This window comes from Armigeres subalbatus, chromosome 2, assembly GCF_024139115.2.
Source record: "Armigeres subalbatus isolate Guangzhou_Male chromosome 2, GZ_Asu_2, whole genome shotgun sequence".
NCBI lineage: Eukaryota > Metazoa > Arthropoda > Insecta > Diptera > Culicidae > Armigeres > Armigeres subalbatus.
This window is the reverse complement of record NC_085140.1, coordinates 377,185,617-377,196,695: the sequence shown is the minus strand read 5'-3', so window position 1 is coordinate 377,196,695 and position 11,079 is coordinate 377,185,617.

The window sequence follows — 11,079 nt, the reverse complement described above, 5'->3', positions numbered from 1 at the left end:
TTTATTTCCCTTTTACTTGGCCTGTTTCCCAAAGGCGAAGACCAGCCGAAGGATGAAATTCAATTTGTGCGCGAACATCACTGCTGGTGAGGCAAAAACGCACCCGCTTTTACTGCCCCTCGTGCTGGCGTTGATATTTTAATAATGAGCTGAAAATGCTTTCAAATAAAATTAATGTGTTTTGACCCGAGCTTGGAAGCTCTCTCACCTCCCCAACCTTCTCCATCTGGACAGGTTATTGATTCGGATCCAAGGCCCAAATTCTGCCGTTATTTTTGTTTCTGCTACATAAGGGTTGTAAACTTATGGAGCCATTTCCTAGAAAGCGATGGCATAAATTAAAATTTTATATGCGCAGTTCTTCTTAATTTGAATAGTGAAAAAATATCGAGTTGTATAATCAGCTTTTGGCGGTGTTCATGCAAAAGAACAGTGCAAAATTTTTGAATAACAAGATTTCTGAACTGCCAACAGCTTTAATGCAACAAAGTTGGATGTTGTTGTTTTGTGAGATTTTCACTTCTTAATTTAGTATCATTTTTTATAGTATGATAACCGGATAGGTTAACCAAACCCGATTTAATTAATCAACAATAGTATCAAACTATGAAAGATTCTCTTTCAAGCGGAATTTGCTGTAATCGATTTCGGTGTTTGTAATGATGTAATTGATGTTTGTAACGAGAGATGTTTAAAAATAACTCATTAACCATACTGGATATTAACTTTTTCCGAAACCACCTCAAAACACAATCCGTGACGTATTTTATGGATGTTCCTTCATCACATTACGTGAATGTGACACGCTTCCCGTGCAAGCAAAGTTCACACACATTTGAAGCAGCATGTGCGCATACATTAATAACGAATTTCACGCCCAACCCTTGGTAATGCCCAAAGCGTTTTCCGGCATCATCACGAAGCCGTAGGAGTACCTTTGCCTAGAATCATCAGTAGGACCAACAACGGGTGCCACGGGGAGAGTGGAGCCTTTATGATTATACGTTTATTAAGGCACTTTGGGTAGCTTCTCGCGCAATCAGGCCGCCTGCCAGAAGGCAGTCAGTCACTCACTCTCGTCACTCACTTGCTGGGGCGGAAAGTTTGCTTGCCAGATCGAGGTGGTGGGTGCGAGCCTTCGAGCTAAGATGAAGACGGTGGAAGCCGTCTATAATTGTGATAAACTTTTGCGAATCGAGGCCGTGTATCCGAGCCGAAGTGGGATGCAGAAGTTCCGCACGAATTTTATGACACATCTGGCGGAATTTTGACAGGGGCAATTTCGCACTGACTACAACTTCACGGCGGATATGGATATGTTTACGAGCCTTCGGGGCAGAAATAATCAGAACTTTGTTGCCACAAGTGTCACTTTCGGAGCTCGTTAGGCGACAAGCCGAAGCGATACGAACCGAGCTAATCGGTGGGTTTTAGTTGCGATCTGCTGTGAAAGTAGTGCCGTGAAATTGGGTGCTTTAAAAAATTAGGTTATTTGGGTGTTGTTAGACGCATTAACTATAATGTTTTGACAAGAGCAATGGGCTAAAAAATGTTGTGCTGGAAACTACAAAAAATCACTTGGCTGTGCATATGCGTGTACTCGAACGATTAATGACGGTGGAAAACCGACACTTGATTACAATTAATTGCATATTATTCAGCAACTAGGCCGTATGAAAATCGTTTTTTGTTAAATATCTTGGCTGTGCATGTGCACAGCACATGTTTCGCCATAGACAAATTAATATGAAATTTGCGGAAAGGAATCCACGTGTCTTGGAGGGTACACGCGACCGCATGCGTAGAACAATCACACTCATCAAATGCTTTAGCCAAGCAAGCCTTTGGCACAGCAGAGTGTGATTGATTCACACTCTATACAAATCCGCCCAGCCCGTTGTTGGGGGCATAGAGTGCGATGCTTTCGAATAATAAACAAGGTGTGCTCGCTTGACTGTGGATATAAGCACATGTGAAGATTGGACAAATCAAGCATCCGAAAGATATTCAATTTGCAAAAAAGAGCTAACCGCGATGGAGGTTGGTACTCGGATTCTGATGGCTTTTCCACAAACGTGACCTTTAAGTGGTCTTGTTGTGTAGGATAAAATTCTTACTCGTTTTTCAAAAAAAAATCCATCCAAGGATGATGATGCCTTTCTAATGCATGTAAAATGGTTAAACCGCATATCAGAAGAACTAGAGATATAACTAATAAGTGGATATGTCCTTTAGCCTTTATCGAAAAAGCTATCTCGGTGTTACTCGATATTTTCCCATACTCGATGAAATTCAAAGTCCCTTGAATCTAGCATACTACGATCCATCCGTAAGTCGATACCTCCCTTACTGTATATTCTCAGAGTCGAAGTAATTTTCTAATGCATTTTTACCTCGCTATTTTCACCTTGATGATGTCCAGCGACAATTTGTTTAGCCGAACGTCATTTGGTCATTTGGGTCATTTGGCGGAATAGTTGAAAAAATTAAATTGCGATTAGTGAAAAGTGAGTATTGAGAAGTAAGTAGTGGGAATTACTGAGTTCACTGTAATTCACATTTCTTCACTTTTTGTGACACTAGATACACTGTGACAAGTGACATTTCTCTCATCTCATAAGAAATGAGAGGTGAGAAGTAGGAAGGGAACTCAGAAATAAGTTATATGTGGAGTGAATAGAAAGTTACAATTGAGAAATTCGAGTGATAAGAGCGCAGTGAGAAGTGAAAAGTGAGAAGATTGAATTAAGAAGTACAAATGATAAGTTAGCAGTGAGAAGTGCGAAAAGAATAGTGATAAATGAGAAATTAGAAGTGAAAAGCGAGAAGCAAAAAAAAAGAAGTGCAAATTAAATAGTGAGAAGTGCGTAGCAAGAAGTGAGTAGTGAGAAGTAAGAAGTGAGAAGTAAAAAGTGAGATATGACAAGTGAGAAGTGAGGACCGCTGAGTGAGAAGTGAGAAAAAAGATTCGACAAGTGAGATAGGAGAATTAAATTTTTCTTCTTCCTTTCTTTTCACTTTTTGTCTTTCTCGTATACAGTATACGTATAGGCTATAAGATCACTCCAAAACCAAACTTTTGATAGAAGGCTCGGATACCCATAGTATTATATACCAATCGACTCAGCTCGACGAATTGAGGTGATGTCTGTATGTGTACAAAAATGTGAGCCACACTTTTTAGTACTTAGCATTCTCCGATTTGCTCGCAACAGGTTGCAATCGACGCGGATATCAATCTAGTTGTTTCCTATTGAAAATTGGTTCACTGCGTAAAATTGGTTTATTGGTTATTGCGTTTCAAAGTTATTAAAAAACCTTGTTTTTTGCCAAGGGTCCTTGGGAAAAAAATCAAAAACGAAAAAAAATGTTTTCATAGATTGCAGCAATGCATTCAAATGATCGCAAATGAATATGAATTGATGGAAAAAGTAAAATCCCCCTAAAGTACTATTTCGACCTCTCTTATGTGTTTTTCTTATTTTCAAATGTGCGAGAAAGGCCCCACCAACGCTAGGTGGATTGATCTGGGTTTTTCATCTTTATCCTTTCTCTTCCCTTTTTCCTTCACAACCTTTTTTGTCTTCCCTTGTTTCTTCAACCATACATTTTCTCTTTCCTTTTTCCTTATTTTTTCTTCTCCCTTTTTGCTTCTTTCTTCTCCGTCCATCTGCTTTCCTTCTTCCTTCTGTCTTATATCTCACCATTAACTTCTGAACATCTCTCTTCTCACTTCCCAATTATCGTCTCTCCCTTTTCACCTCATGTTTTAGTCTTTTCCACAATTGACTTCCTATTACTCACTTTTCAACTATCACATCTCACTTCTCCCTTCAGTCGTCGCTGCTCACTACGCTGTACTCACTTCGAATATCATTTGCAACTTCGCAGTTCTCACTTTTCAAATTACTCCTCATTTTTCAATTTTCCCTTTTACACTATTTAACTTATGATTTATCATTCCCGACAACGAGGAACATCACCGTGAAAGGTGTGAAAAATCCGCAAAAAAATATAAATAAAAGCCAGACCTATGCGTCACCATGCCACTGCCATCGGTGATTTTTCACGTCACCCCCGTCAAAAACGAATCTGCGCCCCACCGAATATTTTTACCACTCCGATAGTTGTGAAAAGTCAGTAGGTTTCGTTTATACTTTTCAAGCCAAACTTTAAATTCATTGAAAGTCATTATCATTATCATATTATATCATGTATGATATAATATGTATAATCACGCAAGCTCATATGAAAATTCTCGATTTACTAGTAACACTTTTTTTCATGAATTAATTTGATTACTGCAAGTAAAGGGGAAGGGTCATTTGCCTGAAACCCATTCGACCGAAAGCCATTTCTCCGAATGACATTAGGCCGAAAGTCGTTTGGCCGAACGGGTCATTTGGCCGAAAGGGTCATTTGGCCGAAAAGGGTCGTTTGGCCGAAAGGATCATTTGGCCTAAATGGTCATTTCGCCGAATAGGTTATTTGAAAGTGAGAAATTAGGAATGAAAAGAGACCTCTCACTTCTCACTCTTCATTTTTATCTTCTCACTGTAAAAGTGAGAAGCATGAAATGAGTGATGAGACGTTCTACTACCCACTCCGCACTACTCACTTCATACTACTCACTTCGCATTACTCACTTTTCACAGTGAGAAGTGAGAAATGAGGAGTGAAAAGTGAGACTTCCACTGTTCACTCCTCATTTCTCACTTCTCACTGTGAAAAGTTAAAAGTGCAAAGTGGGTAGTGATACGTCTCACTACTAGACCTGTGCGCCGCCGCGCCACGCCGCCGCCGCCGACACTTATTGACGTACGCTGACGCCGGTCAAGGTGTCGACGGTGCGCCATACGCCGGTTGGCTCCACGCCGCCGAATTTCGTATTTCACGCCGATGTTTGGCCAACACAAAAATCACATTATGCAGTGCGTTTACATCTGCCGAACCAAGGCAACCTATCAAGCATTAATTAAATAGCTATTATAAATTTAGCAGATTTGTTGACTTTTATTCCTGTCACTTTAACCCGCTTTGGCGTGTTAAATGTTAGGTCATCCAAAAACTTTTTGGCTACAAATCTACAAATCAATGAGCGTGGCGATTAACTTCTAATCTCATATGTAACTTCATGTGGAATAAACTCATTCTGGTCGCATTGGGTGGTTCATCTTCTTGGTTGGAATGCTACATATCTTAATTGGTTCAGTGCTTACATACTCAGTTTTTATTTATACAGCTCGTCAAATTCCACACAGCCGTTATCCCAACAAAATAAAAACTGATGTCCCGGCAAAAATAACGTTTGTTAGCTGGTTTTCGGCAAATAATTAGCTGAAAAAACACGTTTGCTGAGGCTCGGCTGTGCGAATCTCGGTAAAAGTTCAACAAATTGCTGAGATCCCGGAAAAAAATTAAGTGTGACAAACGCGGCTACAAATCAACACCATAATGAATGTTGGATTTTGATTCCCAGTCTGGTATGATTTTTTCAGCTTCGCTGGGCATGGAGTATCATTGTGTTAGCCTCATGATATGCGAAAGCAAAACTGATCTTTTGGCTTCTGGAGCTGGAGCACGATTGGGCACGTGACCCAACAAATTGAAAATTTCCTTCACTCTTCCTTGTAATTGCTAGAATTTAAAAAAATGGTTCCGATTTATTTCGATAAACAATTCCCAAAGAAATTTCTTGATTTTCTTGAAATAATTTCCAGGAAGTCCTGGAGGAAGTTCTGAAGGAATATCTGAAGAAAATTCTTAGAGCCTTGATGAATTTCTGAATTTATCTCCGTTGTAATTTCTGGAGGATTTTCTGAAGGAATCATTGGAGCAAATCATGAAGGAATTCTACTAAGAATGTCCAAAGAAATTGTTTAAGAAATTTAAGTATGTCAGTAATTCCTTTAGGAGGTCCTTTGGAAATTGCTCTAGGAATTCGTACGGAGATATCCTGAAATTCGTCGTACAGTTTTGGTAGTTGGTGTTGGAAATTCCGAAGGAATTATAAGATTAATTTCCGAGGGAATGGAATGTCTCATGAAATACCTGGAAAAATTCCAGTGGAATTGTTAAAAAAAAATTCCGAAGGAATTTTGTAGAAATTTTTAAAAGTATGTGTGTATATATGTGGTTATCCATCACCCTGGCTTGAGTCTTGATCTGCATGCGGCTCCACCCAATAGTACAATCGAATTTAATTACCATTCTGCTTTCAATGCACTTCTGTGTGAAGGGCAAGAAACGGAAGTGGCGGACTCGTAACCAGAGACACTTACGCGAAGCCCGCGGGATAGAGAGAATCTCCTTTCAGCAATGTAATCCAACAGACTAATAAATAGATTCTCAATACTTTTTGAGCTTTCCGAGGGATGGATTCTTTGAAGAAGGACACGTCGAGTCCATTACAACTGTGGGGAAGTGGACCCATCTACATGAGTAGAAATTATCAAAAGTATTCCAAAAAAGAATTTCTGAAGGAATTATGGAATGGTCAGTATGAATCTTATATGAATTTTTGAAGGAATTTCCAGAAGAATTCCTTAAGAATTTTTTTAAGGTCCTAAGAAGTTCCGAAGCAATTTCTAGGGGGAATTTAAAGAAAAGCCTGGTTTCATTTGTGGAGAATTTTTTAAAGAACTTCTTGAAGAAATTCTTGATCGGATTGCTGACGGAGCTTTTGAAGGTATTTTAGAATGAGTTTCTTGATGACTTACCGAATTAATTCCTGAATATTTTTCCTAGGGAATTACTTAAGGTATTTATGAAAAAAGAAATCTGTAGAAATTTTCGAAGGAACTCGTGGAGGAAATTCCCAGAGAATTCTGGAGAATATCCGAATATCTGCAATCTTGATATTTTGGGAGTTTTTCTTGGCATGTAGTCTTGATTCTAGAGCCAAAACTGAGTTTGGTTTACTACTGTCCGGACTTTCGAAGAAATTTTTTGGAGAACTATAGGAATTTCTGTGTACATACCAATAGCTATTTGTTCGGTAAATCCATTAAACATTTCTTCGTAAATTACTTTCAGAATTCTCTCGGTCGGGTTCGGGTTTACAAAATGTGAAACCCGACCAGCTCTATGGTTCACCTTTTCAAAATTCATTCAAAAATTCGGTTAGAAAATCTTTTCAGGTTCTCTTTCGGTTATTCCTTCGAGAATTGAATCGGAAATTCTTCGAGGAGGTAATTTTTTTCAGAAATTCCTCCAGGAGGTCCTATGGAAATTCCTTCAATAAACTATACAAAATTCATACAAGAATAATTCCGGATGAATTCTTATTTGGAGGAATTTATAAAGGAATTTTCGAAGAAATTTCCAAAGGTATTTGAGCGTTAAACTTATTTTCAATTTAAAAAAACACCTAAACAACGGTTAAAAAAAATTAATCCTTTTACAAACAAAATTTTAGAAAATTTTCCAAAAGAATGTCTGAAGATATTCTCGAAAGAATTCTTAAAAGAATTTTAAAAGAAATTTTCGAAGTTCTACAGGAAGTTCTGGAAGAGTTGCTAGAGGAATTTCAGGAGGAATGTTTGAAAGAATTCCTATAGGAAAATCAGAAAGAATTCCTGGAGAAAATTCTAAATAAACTCCAGAGCGAAATTTTGAAAGAATACCAAAAATATCTTCTTAGAGTTTCCGAAGAAATTCTTTAAAGAATTACTGGAAGAATTTCTATTTCAAATTTCTAAAAGAAATTCTTGAAGGAATTAAAAAAAACTAAATCAAATTCCGAAGGCTTTCTCCTAAAGGGATTTCCGGATGTATTCCGGAGGTATTCCGATGGAAATTCATGAAGGATTTTCCATGGGTATTTTCTAAAGAATTCTTAAAGGAATTTCCGAAGGAATTCCTAAAAAAGTTTTCGAATGAATTTCCGAAGAAATTCCCAAAAGACTCCGTAAAGGAATTTCCAAAGCAATCCTTAAAGTAATTTTCGAGGAAATTCCTGAAGGAGCTACTACCAGAATAAATTTTCAAGGGAATTCTTGGAGAAAGTTCTGAAGGAATTCATAGGGTGATTCTAAATTAGTTCACTGAATTCCTTTTTTGAATATTCTGAGGAATATCTTGAGGAATTTCTAAACGAATTTATGAATTTATATTTGAAGTACTTTCCACTGAATTTATGTGCTGTGATGCGGCAATATCCTTGTGGAGGATGTAATGTAAACTTTTGCTGTGGAGATACAAGCTATAGCTATTAGCATGTTCACCCTATCAGTCTATCTGTAGCTAGCAATTGTACAAAAACCTAAAATAATTCTGACTTTTGACAGCCAAAAGCGCAAAATGAGGTGTGAGGAGTGAGAAGTCTCTCTTCTTGCTTTTCGGGCTAGTGACCTTTTTGGCCAAATGGCCCTTTCGACCAAACGACCGTCTCAGTCAAACGATCCTTTCAGCCAAATGACCCTTTAGACCTAATTACCCTTTCGGCCCAACAACCTTTTCGGCCTAATGACCCTTTCGGCCAAACGACCCTTTCGGCCAAATGGTTTTTGGTCTTATGGTCTGTTCGGCCAAATGGTATATTCGGCCAAACAACTTTCGGTCTAGTGGCATTCGGCCGAATGGCTTCCGGCACTTGTTTGATTTGAAATGGGGAATTCAGTATTGTAACAATTCGAAACGCAATAAAAGTCGTATTTGTTGTTGTTTTTTACCGTTCTGTGTATTGTGCCACAAGTCTTTTGCTACAAAGTTGATACGCATAGTTGCGTTTAAAATTAAAACAAATTTAACAAAAATAAATTGCCCTTTTTGGCGGTGCAAGTCATTCAATCACGAAACTAGTATACATAAAACGTTAAGATGTCTGGAATCAAAAAGCTACAAAAAAAAATAATCAGAATTCTGGTTCAATTTTTTTTGTGGAAAAAATAGACCAATTTAATATGATAGTTTGCACTACGGTTGGAACAAACTCACTAGATCTGTCGAAAGTTTTCGGAAAACATGTGGCTGATCGCTAGGCAGAACAGGTTGATGTCTTCCTTTTACATTTTTACAAACATATCTAAATTATTAATATAAATTTCAATAAGTGTTGATGTAGTCGCCAAGAACTTTGGTGCAAAGTAGTTCTTCCAGAGCTTTGCATTCGACCGCAGATTTTGCTTGAGCGATCGCATCCTCCAGTAAAACATATTCAACTTCGGTGTCACCTTTCAATACTTTTGGTAAACGAGAAAGCTGATTCCCGAAATCAAATGACCGTGCTGGCATGATTGATGCTTCTGGAGTGGATTGTTGCGTACTAGGAGTGAGTATTTCGTTCGCTGAAGTTGGTTCGACGACGATCGATGCCTGCTCGATTATCCGTACTAGGTTATCTTTCCGAAGCTGACACAGCATAGCCTCAATTTATTGCTAAGGGAAAATTTTCCTGATAAATATATGCCAGTATTTCAAAACGCAGTTTAATTTGCGTACAATATAAGTACTCACCAGAACGATTTTTTTTTTGCGTGTGGTGTATATTCTAATTGGATGTCAAAACGAGCATTTTTCGTTCATTTTGAATTCTAACAATTACCTTACAGAATTAGTTCTGTAGGTATAGGATAGAAGATGAAAGCCCATTTCCAGTTCTAGCGATTGCTAGAATATGAGAAATATATGCAAAGATACAAAGTAGAATGAAAGGAACGGGCCTGGAATTGAACCCACGACCATCTGCGTATGAGGCAGAAGTGGTATCCATATGACCACCAAGCAGCATTTATGTATTATTGTTGACGATAAATTTCATGAATCGAAATACGTGGCAAGTGTTATGCATATAACTGTAACATAAGCGAAGCACGTTCAATCGTTATATGCTCATTAATACTTTAAACGCACGAGAAAGACATCATTACTGTTCAAGCTGTTTAGATATCTTTTATAGTACACGGCTATTGCGCATTGTTAGAAAACAAATAAAAATAAATCAGAAAGCGCTCTCCAGATCCAGTTGATACTTTTGGCCACTTGATTGGTGGATAATATTCATTTCTGTTGCCTGTTTCAGTGGTTCCAGCTTCCTCTGACCTTTATTGGGTATCTATCTATAACTGCATTTCCCAGCTCTCTTCAGTGTCAAGGGTTTGTTGGTTCCAGCGACTTCGGTTCGGTGTTGCCACAGATAATGAAAAGATTTCCGATGATTTGTTTCCCGATATGGTGCAATCGCTGTTACATGCATTGCTAAGGAACGAACAATGAATCGCCTGCTATGAGCGTGCTTACAGCGGCACACTAGGAGTTAACTTTAGGAAATCAGTATTGCGAAAGGCATCTAATGTTCTATTTGTCAGAATTAAGCACCTTAATCGAAAAAATATTTGGTAGGCGTAGTAGCGGACACCATCCTTCATAATCGGTGTTGGTTGGTAGAAAGAAGTTCTCGCAGCAGCGTTTAGTATGTGCAGCTCAAAGCTAAAATACAGATTTTTATTGAACTTTTATCCAAAAAATATGCCTGCGATACATACAATTAGTTTTCCTCTACCGGTCCTATGAAGCCCTACGAACAAATGCCAGATTTTCAAAGTCACTTCCCTTACAACTCTACAGATGTACTCTCAATTCACTAGCTATCATCAGCACCGGGTACTAGCATACAGTTTTTGTATCGCTCCCAGGAACTATTATAACTCAATTAATCTCCTCAAAATATAAATTTGGCTAACTTTATGGGCAATATTAATTTCAACGATAATCCACGAGTCTCCCGAACAAAGCATGTGGTAACATCTAGTCTATAGCACAAAAACAACCGCCGTGATAGTGTACATTGCATTATCTTCTATTCGGTGCTCTGTCATTAGTTCGTAGTATATTCGTTTGCTCATGCATCCGGATTCTGCAGTTCGTGCGAAAGGTTGTCACCGTCCGTGCTGCCAGAACATTCCCCGCCCCGTGGATCGAGGGGAGGGTCCAGCGTAGATCCACCAAGCTCCATAACTGCTAGCTTAACTACCGGACGCTTAAGTATTCCAAACGCGGTCCGTACCACGGCCTGCCGAACTCTACCGTCCTTTCCGGGCATAACCTCGTGTACAACGCCCTTCGTCCACGATCTCCGTT